Raw genomic sequence first — 10,347 nt, 5'->3', positions numbered from 1 at the left:
CAGGGGCCAGAGTGTCTGTCTCTTATTCTCCCACTCACGTGCTGCAAACTGGGTAAGACACCTAATACCTCTGCCTTTATTCTGTTTCTGCACAAGGTTATTTTTTCTTGAGAGCTTGAATTCAGTGAATGAAATTCTAATTTATTATTATTAATATATTCCAATAAATGGTTGCAGTGCTTTAGCATTGCTTTGAAGTCAGTCAAATAAGTATTAAAGAAATGGTGAATTGCAAGAAACCTCAGTTCAATCCATCTGATATGCCTCTGTTGAAATGTTAGTTGTGGGATGACCTTCTCAAAACAAGAAACTGATAAATTTACGTGTGCTAAATGGATCCTGGAGGCTTGAGAAGCTTTTTCTCTAATCACTTATCCATTATGAATACACTGACATGAGTCATGGCCCCAAATCACTAGAAGTAATTTTGACAAAATAAAGCATTTAAATGTGCTAGTAAATACGTTATAACATCATCATATCTATGGCTACTCATACAACTTTCTTCTATCTACTTTTATTATTCTTTCCTTCCTGCCTTACTGTTGTGAATTATGGGCAGCTGTTGGAAAAGTGACACAGACTCTAATTATGTATGTAATACCATAATTGAATCAAACTACTTTGTTTCCCCAAAATGCTATTCTTTATTAGCTGGCAGGCCGCTTGTTTGTGATCCTAGCATTGTTGGTCACATCAGGAAAGCCATCTCAGTAATAAAATAGCTATTGTAGGGGAAGTATTATTGGTTTTGTACAAAGCTCTTTACCAGTAATTACGTGCAGCTTTTAGTTACATTGAGGCTTACCCAAGCATTGCTGAAACAAACCATTTGCAATGACATGCAACAATGCCTGTACAGTATTTTTACAAGCAAACTGAAATAAGACATTTTGGTGGTAACATGTAAATTAGCCTTGAGGCTTGCAATGCAATGTTCATCAAGTGTGTAACATTTAATTACAAGACCATTGAGCATGAGTCCTCTGAGATTTTTCATCCTGACAACAGAAAGATTATCCCACTGAACAGACAATTTGATTCCTCTTATCAGATGTGGAATGAATCCTCCAGTCCCTCAGCAAGCCAAGCAGGCGTTTAAAGAGTGATGAGTTTCAGAACCCTACCTGGTAAAGTACTTTGTGGAGGTACCAGTGCTTAAGATACCTTGCTGAATTCCATCTGCAAGGAATTGAGACTTGTAGTCTCCAGGTAAAAAGTACCACAGTCATGGGGAGTTTAATCTAATAAAGAGCTCAGTCTGGGTTATCTTGATTTCTACCTTTATAAACAAAGCCATATTGCGCTTGAAGAGCTACATCATGGGCACTGCAGTGTCTTCATACGTTCATTCAGAAGTGGTTGTTCCCAACGTGCCTCAGAGCATAGCAGCACAGGAAACTCCAGCAGTTCTGGGCCGATGCAGTTTGCATCCACATGTGTACAGAAAGACAGACCAGATTTTTCATTGGCTCCAGCCCCTAGCACAAACAATACTAAATTATTTGTCTCAGCTTCTACTTCTAGATGCTTCTAGAAGAGGTAGTGAATATTTTCCTGTGGGGTTTAGGTTGCAAGGTGGCTACAGAAGGGCATCTGTGGAGCTTGCTTCAAAAGTAATACCTCCCATTTATTTCCATGGAAATTACAACAGACACAAAGAGCACAATAACCCTCCTTGGTAGGGCTCAGCTACAGAAAACCATTTTTCAACATAGTCACCACCATTAGCTATGCATTTTCACCAGTGGTGCTTAAAAATTGCACGCGAAGGTTGCACCTCTCTCAAAGGCCGACCACACTATATGAAATAGACAACCTTCTTCCATTTGTTTCTCTGACTCTGACAAATGCCTGCACACTTCTGAGCTCCACTCAGAGCCTGGTTAGGGTCCCCCAGTGACCTACACCCTTTCTGTTAGCATGTTTTATTTTTTGGTTACCTACACTTCTCTTCAAGTGAATCAAGTGCTCAACGAATATACTTGTGGGTGTTTTTCACGAATAACCCTACTAGCTGACATTGACAAAAGGCAGAAATCATCTATGTGGAAACGTCAAAGTATCTCATATAGGTAAGTTTTGTGGCGAACACAGCTTAGTAAGCGTTGCCTGTTTGATGTTGAGTGTTAAAATTTTATGTTTTTTTTTTGTTTTGTTTTTTAAGTGATAAAGCTTGGAGTTATAAATGGTGTATATAAATGTGTGTAAAATTTGGCATTTGTCTATAAAGAGTGTAGAAAGATTCTATCCTCATTTTTAGTCTGTATCTTTGATGAACTGCATTTAAAAAAAAATCAGAGAGTTGAAGTGGGAAAGAATAAACCATACAAAAGTTTTGCTCATCATTCTAAGAGCCTCCTCGTTTTCAAGTTTGGAATACTTGAAGATGACATTAGCATTTTGTCAGGAGGAAGGAAAGTTTACAAGAATTTGATTACAAGAACTGACTGAAATTAATTAAACTGAGTTCTGGATTATAAGAATCATACAAAATCATTAGCCATTTCAAAAATCCAAAATTGATGCTATTTTCAAGTATACTTGAGAGACAAAACAATATCCTGAAGATTTGCTGGAGATAGGATTTTCATTTTCAATATCTACTTTGCACAGCAAATATATTTGCTAACTTATTGTTTGTTTAGATGCTGAAAAATGAGAAGCCTGAGGAACTGGCTGCCCTGCTGGATGTGGCAAGGGATACAACCAGATCTGGGACAGCTACTGTTAATGTTCTGACAGCATCTAGCTTCCCAATACTCAAATGTTAGCTTTTTATGCAAATAGTCATCACAACAGCATGCTCAATCTTTGCTATTGCATGATTAGTGTTCTCATGTCTAATCAATAAATCCCCAGAGCCTCTCCATCTAATGGCCATTTTGCTTAGTCTCTCCAGTAGGGAGGTCTGTTTAGCAGCAGGTTTTCAGCAGAACAAAATGTGGAATCAATAGCCTGAGAATAACCTGCCAGGTTGTCCTTATGAAATATTTGTATTTTTCCATGCAAGTTCTAACAGACCAAATGACTTTTCCAATACGGAAGGGCTTAGTGCCTCGTATGGAAATACATCAACTACACAATCACCAGCACACACGATAGGATCTGTCAAGGTCACTGGTGAATTGACTAAAGAGCTTCAATAAAGCTTTAAAGTCACATCATGCAGCTACTGAACACCCACCTAAATGTTTACTAATTGCCTCTCGGAGACTACAGTGTGCAGGTGAGCATGGCCCTGGGATGATGTGTGGCTTTTGTCTTCAGAGCTCGTTCCACACCTCTACCTCCCTGCTGCTGCACACAACAAAAATCGAAATCTTCTCTGCTCTCTGTTCTAGGCCTGATCTGGGGAAGGGATCCTGATGTCAGCTTCCTCTCCTGTTTGGTTTTAACCAGCACAATATATGACAGCAGCCCACTCCTCCATGCCCCATGAGTGGAGTCAGAGCCAGGGACACATCTGCATGCACATCTACACTCTGGCCTGCAGGCAGCCCACTCCATCTTCTGTTGTGCCAAGTGATTTGAAAAGTTTAACACACTAATGTTCTTATTAATAATTATAATAGTAGTGTTGATTTAATAGGATTTAAGAGCTATTCACAACTGGTTTCTTTTCTTGACTCCTTTAATACAGCCATAAGAACAGAGTAATCTCCACAGATGACTTTTCTGATCTGGGATACATATGTTCTTATCCTGGCTTTAAAGCCCTCAGGAAAGGGTCTGGGGTTACATTTTCTTTTTTAGCTTGGTTTCCTAAGGAAATAAGGGTCATGCCACTGCTGTTTGTCTGTCTGTCTGTCCTTGTTTTTCTCTCATACTGCCTCAAAGAAACTTTCCAGCTTGTGAGAAAATTTCAGCCAAAATACAAAAGCATTGCATGTCTCGAAAAATAAATGCATATTTGCAAGAATTCATGGACATTTTTGATTGAGTTGAGCATGGTGAAGCAGCTCTCACACAAGACCATTACTTTTTTCTCTATACGGTAGGTCTACACGCTATCACAGCATCATTCCTGTTACCTATGGAGCATGATGGAGCCTGACCCTGCGTCATCTCCCAGTTATCTATAGGCTACAAGCAAGGGATGATCAGATTTCCCTCAACCATATCCAGAACTCTGGTGATGTGGCTAATTGATGAAGGTGCAATTACATGCTAGGATATTTAGCTATGTCATAGCCAAAAATGGAAAAGGACCCAAATCATGAAAAACTACTCTCTAAAAGTCAATCATCTCCTGATCCTGTAAATAGTCACTCTAAGCAAGAGCTCTTGGAGCTCTCTGGAACCACAGCAAGCTGTGGCTTGGGAGCTCCCCCTGAGCCTTCTCAGGGAAGACTCCTTGAGGTGTCACAGTCCTCTGCTGATGGCCAAGACATAACTTGTTTGTGTCATATTTATGATTATTACCCTGTTAAATATATGTTATGATTATTACTCTGTTGCAGCCTTGCAACAATAAACATAATATTGCTTCTCTCTCACAAGTTATTTGCATTGCTCCCTTCAGTGACAGAGAGGAAGGAGAGACAAACTCCCACTGTTACTGAGCATTCAGCAATAGCCAAAGGACAAACCAACACTCATCACTATTGCTACTCATCAGCACAAGGCTTAGTTTGGACAAGCCAGTGCAGCAACTGCATCTTAGCTGATGAGGGTGCATTAAGGATACCCGTTGGCACACCGAGAGGCTCCAAGGAGCACAGCGCTCATAGGCAAGCCTCAGGTTCTGCACTTCACAGCTGTAGTTACAATTATGTCATCTTCAGGATGTTCTGTGGATGACACACAGGAAGACAATTTCTGTTTTAGTGATTTTACAATTGAGCGGTACAAATTATATTCATTCTTAAAACCTACTGTTTGCCTAAATCTTCAGTTACAGATTGTAACACAATCTCACCAATCAAAAACACCCCACCTTCTCTCACATAAGGTCTGATCTTTTTTTTTTTTTTTTTTCTGAAGCAAGGCTCCCACTGAATATTATGATGTAGTATGAAGCTTGAGTTGTGCTGCTCTGCGTTTGTTTAGTACCACTTGATAGGGTAATGTAAGTATACTTATCTGTATATGCTTTGTAAGTAGCAGCACTTGCTGGTAGACAAAAACAGAGAAGTATCCACAGAAATAAAAAACCAAACAACTGATGGTGATAAAGAAAAAAAAATCACCATGAAACATAAAATCAATAGATTATGAAAGCTACTCCGAGGCTTCCAGTACTATAATCTCAAGGTTTTATTATCAAATATCAAAAAATCATTACTGCAATATCAAAACATTCATAATAACAAAATAAAAACTCCACTCATTCTATTCCTGCAGGGTTCTGATCGAAAAATCCACAAGGAAAAGAAACTACATAATTGTTGAATTGTGAAAATGGCAGTTGGTCAGTTCAGTCATTCAGTCTGTGTGGGTCTGTAACTGTACACTAGTCACTGCATTTCAGTGCCACCACCATAGATAATTTCAAAAGAATTGCTCATGCAAACAAACTATTACCAAATTAGACAAAACATGAAGCCTTTTAGAAAAGCTCATAAGTGCTACTATCAGGTGCTTTATTTGAAGCTTAATGTCTTTTTAATCTAGCATAACTCATTCTCTATCATTTTGAAATAAAACTTACTATTATAAATAAACCCTACATTGCCTCCTTCTGCAGTTCTTACCAACTTTAACTTTCACCACATCTCCTTTCCTCAAAAGCAAGAGGCACTCAAGATAGCATGGGAAACTTTCATTATTGCTACAAGGAACAAAGCTTTAATGAAATCAACTCTCTGGAACATCACTTTTGTTCATTTGACACTAATTTGGCACCTTTCATATATACTTACACACAGTACTTCCAAAGCTAACAATTCCTTTTTAGCCTACAGATAAACATAGCTTGTAGCTCATAATGGCAGCATTTTAGGGGATGATATTCCATTTGCTTGCACAAGAAGGAAAAGGAAAAAACTTTCTGGAAAAGGAAAAAAAGCTTTCTGGAAAAAAAGCTTTCTGATCTGTTTTATTCCTGTTTGACATCTATAACCCTAAGTCTGACCTGAGATTCATACCCCAATCAACTCTTTGTAATGCATTAATGTATTTAACAAATATTTATAAGGTCCTCCTTTACTAGGGAGCAAATCATAAATATACACCAATAACGAATAAAAGGAATAAAGCTTACTGCACTTCCATTAAAACTTGGAAAAATTATACCTTATCTGGCTGGCTTTTCTCCTGTGGATGCTGGTAGCTGATGGCCCTTCTTAATCCCCAGAAGATACACCAAGTTAACTGACTAGACAAAAATAAGAAGATTTAAAAATTGAAAGGAATACACAGGAACAACAGAGTTAAACCAGGCTACTCAGAGTTGGACAAGCTCACATGGCCTTGTGGTGTGATGTTACATATGGGAAAAGACTTGTGAGAAAAGTACCCCAGCCCCCACAGAATGAGACCTTTGTAGGTGAGGAACATCAAACCAAAATAGCATGTGAACAGCATGCAGATCTGGCTTATGCATTCTGCCCACATGTCCTTGCCTTTTCTTCTGCTACGGGAAGAGTATCTGAAGCCACCCTCCAGCCCTTCAGCCAATAACCTACTTCCTGACAATAACTAGCGAGCACTAACATTGCACTTGGCTCTGCAGTAGACTCAAAACAGCCCACAGGCATGGTACAGGGTCAGCCTGCTGCTAGGCTGTTTGTTTATTTTGGTTGACATTTTCCTTTGTTGAGTATCTGTTCCTTGTTATTCGTATGTACAGCCCTGCACATATCCTATCTGTTTAACTGTCTTTGGATAAAAGTGAGTATTTTCCCATGTCAGTAAATGTTCTGGTGTGAAGCTGTGAGCTGGCCTTCGAGAGAACCACCCCCTGCTGTGTATCTCACTTCTGCATTGAGTTTTCTTTGTTAATCATGTGCAAAATAAGAAGGCTTTCTGTCTAGCAAAACCCATCATTAATTTTTCATATGAGCACTAAAGTCTTGAGCAGAATCCTTAAGTGGCTTAAAAGAAAAAGGAATAATAAAACCAAAGAGCTAGATTTGATTTTCCTTTCCCCTTTCTTCATTATTTGATATTTTAAGAAAACTTCTTAATGCATTTCTCTCGGTTTCATGGTGACATATTCATTTTGAAGACTACATTTGACCTTCAACTTTGTCCTTCATTAGCAGGACTACACTTAAGCATGCCTTCACTTTACTGCAAATGAGACAGATGCAATGTGTATTCTGTTCAGCCCCAGCATTAGGATTATCCCAAGAGTGGCATTTATGTTCTTGTAGTTCTTTGGTATAAATAAATATCAAAGTAGGAAGACCAATCTGTACTCCACCAGGAATAATAAACTAAAATAATATGGCACTGATTCTGTTTGGGTTGTCTAAATGTGTTTTTATGATTGTATATGTTTATGGCTTTCTCACACAGCCACCATGAATTCCAGGCAATTAAAAAGGACATGAGTTCTGAAGCATTTTAAAAGGAACTTTGCTTCCAAATGATATGTATTAAAAGTAGAATACATTTTTTTGACAGGGCTACTGCAAAGTCAACAGTCACACATTTCCCTTGTTCCAAATTTCTTCCCTTTCTCCTCCTGCCTGCAATAACTAATTAGAATATTCCTCTAAGCTGAGAAAAAAAGGGAGGGAAAGACTACTTTTACGTTTGCACATATATTAGATGCATTGCTAGCATAAGCCTGTGGGCCCCAGATTTCAAAGCAGCTCAGAGACAGCATATAGCAGGTCCTGTATCAAGAGTATCAAACTACGTTTATGCTAAACCACCTGCTTTTCTGCACTGAACAAGTTCCACATCTCTGTGCACAACTGAGAACATGCCTGTCCTTGCTGTACAATGCCCAGTTTACCCCCACTTGACTGACCAGCACAGATTTTTGAGGCATGGTCGTAGAAAAGCGCCTTATGTAATTGGAGTACTTCTGCTCCAATATACCAAGAACTGGCATAAGCTACTGAACAAAGATCTGAAGAGAAAAGTAAAAAAAATGAGAGAAAAGGCTGTACTTTTGATCATAAAGTTACAAACTGTTGGCTTGGTTTTGTCATTTACATAAATTCAAACACAGAATTGAGAGAAAAAAGACTAAGCAATTTTCCAACTATGAACTAAATCCAGTCCAGTTTCAAAAACCCATGTTAAATACCACTTAGGAAGACTAGAAAATAATTGGTTTTATAGGCAAATCAATTAGGTGTATTTTTAAAGGTAAAAATATATTGTTTCCTGCACATGTCAACTGCAGAACTTTATACATAAGAGGATGCTAATAAAGGAAAAAGAGAGAAAGAGAATGACAAAGTTTGTTTTTTCTCTTCCTCTCAGTAATTTTGGGGAGTTTAAGCTTCCTTAATTTTAGCAATCTATGCCCTGTTCCATAAAGTATCCCACGCCAGTCAGTGGAACAACTCATAATCTTCCTCTCTTTTCTAATGTGGAATCAGGTTAATGGACTTCTCCAGGTGATGTTTTAAGGACTCTGGAAGAGATGCAATAGGGCAGGTACTTATAAACTGTGCTGCTGAGCCTTCCCCCTGTCATCTGCCACAGCAAGCAAGAGAAGGAGGAAGACTGAGGTGCTGCCAGCCAGACTCCTCTTTCCCTTTCTCTATGTGGCCTGTAGAGATGTTTGCATTCCACAAAAAGAGTTAATTTAGGAGTTATGATGGAATGTCAGATTCTTTTTGTCCATCCTTAGCTTAAACTCCTGCACTACTCCTTTGCTCTTTCTTTGTAAATTAGCAGTTTAAAACTCAGTACAATTGCCATTCAAATTTGGAGTTGGATTAGATGCCCTCTAAGAGTCCCTTCCAGCTCAAAAGATTCTATGATTCTAAGATTTTCTATCATTTTAGAGATGTACTCACTGGAGAAATGAAATCCTGTACAGGATAGAGTCATGTCAGTCCATACAGGCACCCCCAAGTACTGAAAGATGAGTTTTCAATAGGTGAAAAGCAGCAACCATCACCACTGACGCTATGTGACAACGAGCAGAGTCAGATCAGCCTCTTGGACAGAGTGCACTTGAATCATTGAAGAGAATGTCCCAGCAGCTAATTAACTGCATGGCAAAGAAAGAGCTTCTATTTCATTTCTCTTTAGCCTAGTAAAGTATGAATAAACAGTAGGAGCAGGTACACACAAATGGCACAGGCAAACATATAACTCAGAGAAAATAGACCTTTCTGAGTCCACAAATACCAGTATTTTATGAGAAAATCACTGGGGATTTCTGCCACTTTGGTCATAAGACATTGCCTCTTCTGTACTGTTTACTGTAGCTTTGGACATTCACCTATTACATAAACAGATTAATCACTGTGTAGTCATAAAGAGAACTATTATCCCATCGTGCTTAAGCGCAGAATACCAGCTGTGTTAATAGAAATGTATCATCATGTCATCATTAAATATTCATACTGTTGTATCACCAAGAGACCAATCCTGTCAGGTTTCCTCTGTTAAATTATTAATAAACAATAGTCTCTGACAAGCTGACATGTGTCTGTGAAAGAGTAAGAACTGACACAAGCTTCCTGTGTTTTCAGAGGAAGTGTGTAAATCCTGCTCAGGACCCCTGTTTGCAGAAGATGGAACAGGTGCTCTCGAGACAATCTTTGGCAGGAGGAAAAATCTGATGAGGGCAAAAGTGGTTCCAAAGGCAAGTGGTAGTAATATCACCCTGCTAAGGAAATTAGGAGGCAAGAAAAGAAAACAAATAGAATATGCAGCTCATTACAATTAAATTATAGCCCAGTTTTCACAGGTATACCCAAGCCACGTTCTGAGCCTAGAAAAATTACCCCTAAGTAATGAAGACTTCCCTGCCTCTTCAGGACTAGCATCTAGCAGCAGACTCCAGAGCTGCCCCAGGTAAGACTGCTGCAGGAGCAGAGCTCTCCTCCTTACTGTGTGGAATGTCTCCTGCTTGTCTATTTCAGCAGGAAATGTTTTGAAATCTGAACAATGCAGGAGATCTGAGGGCAGACAGCACAGATAATGAAAAGAAAAAAGAACTATTACTTGGAAATGATTGTTGCTTTGTCACTTTTCCTTAATTTCCTCAGTAACTGGTAGAAACTGTTCCTTAGAAAATATTTAGGAAATAACATCCATAACACCATTTCCCTGCCTCAGTCTTGCCCATTGTTTCTGTGCTTTTACTTTTGATGACAGGTGATTTTCAATTGTAGTCATTTTTATGAATACTCAGGGTATAAATTATGCAAATAGTCTCTAATTTCAGAATACATTTCAAAGACTCCCCTCACCTTGAGATGTATA

This window comes from Meleagris gallopavo, chromosome 13 (assembly GCF_000146605.3).
Source record: "Meleagris gallopavo isolate NT-WF06-2002-E0010 breed Aviagen turkey brand Nicholas breeding stock chromosome 13, Turkey_5.1, whole genome shotgun sequence".
NCBI lineage: Eukaryota > Metazoa > Chordata > Aves > Galliformes > Phasianidae > Meleagris > Meleagris gallopavo.
This window is presented reverse-complemented; position numbering follows the sequence as displayed.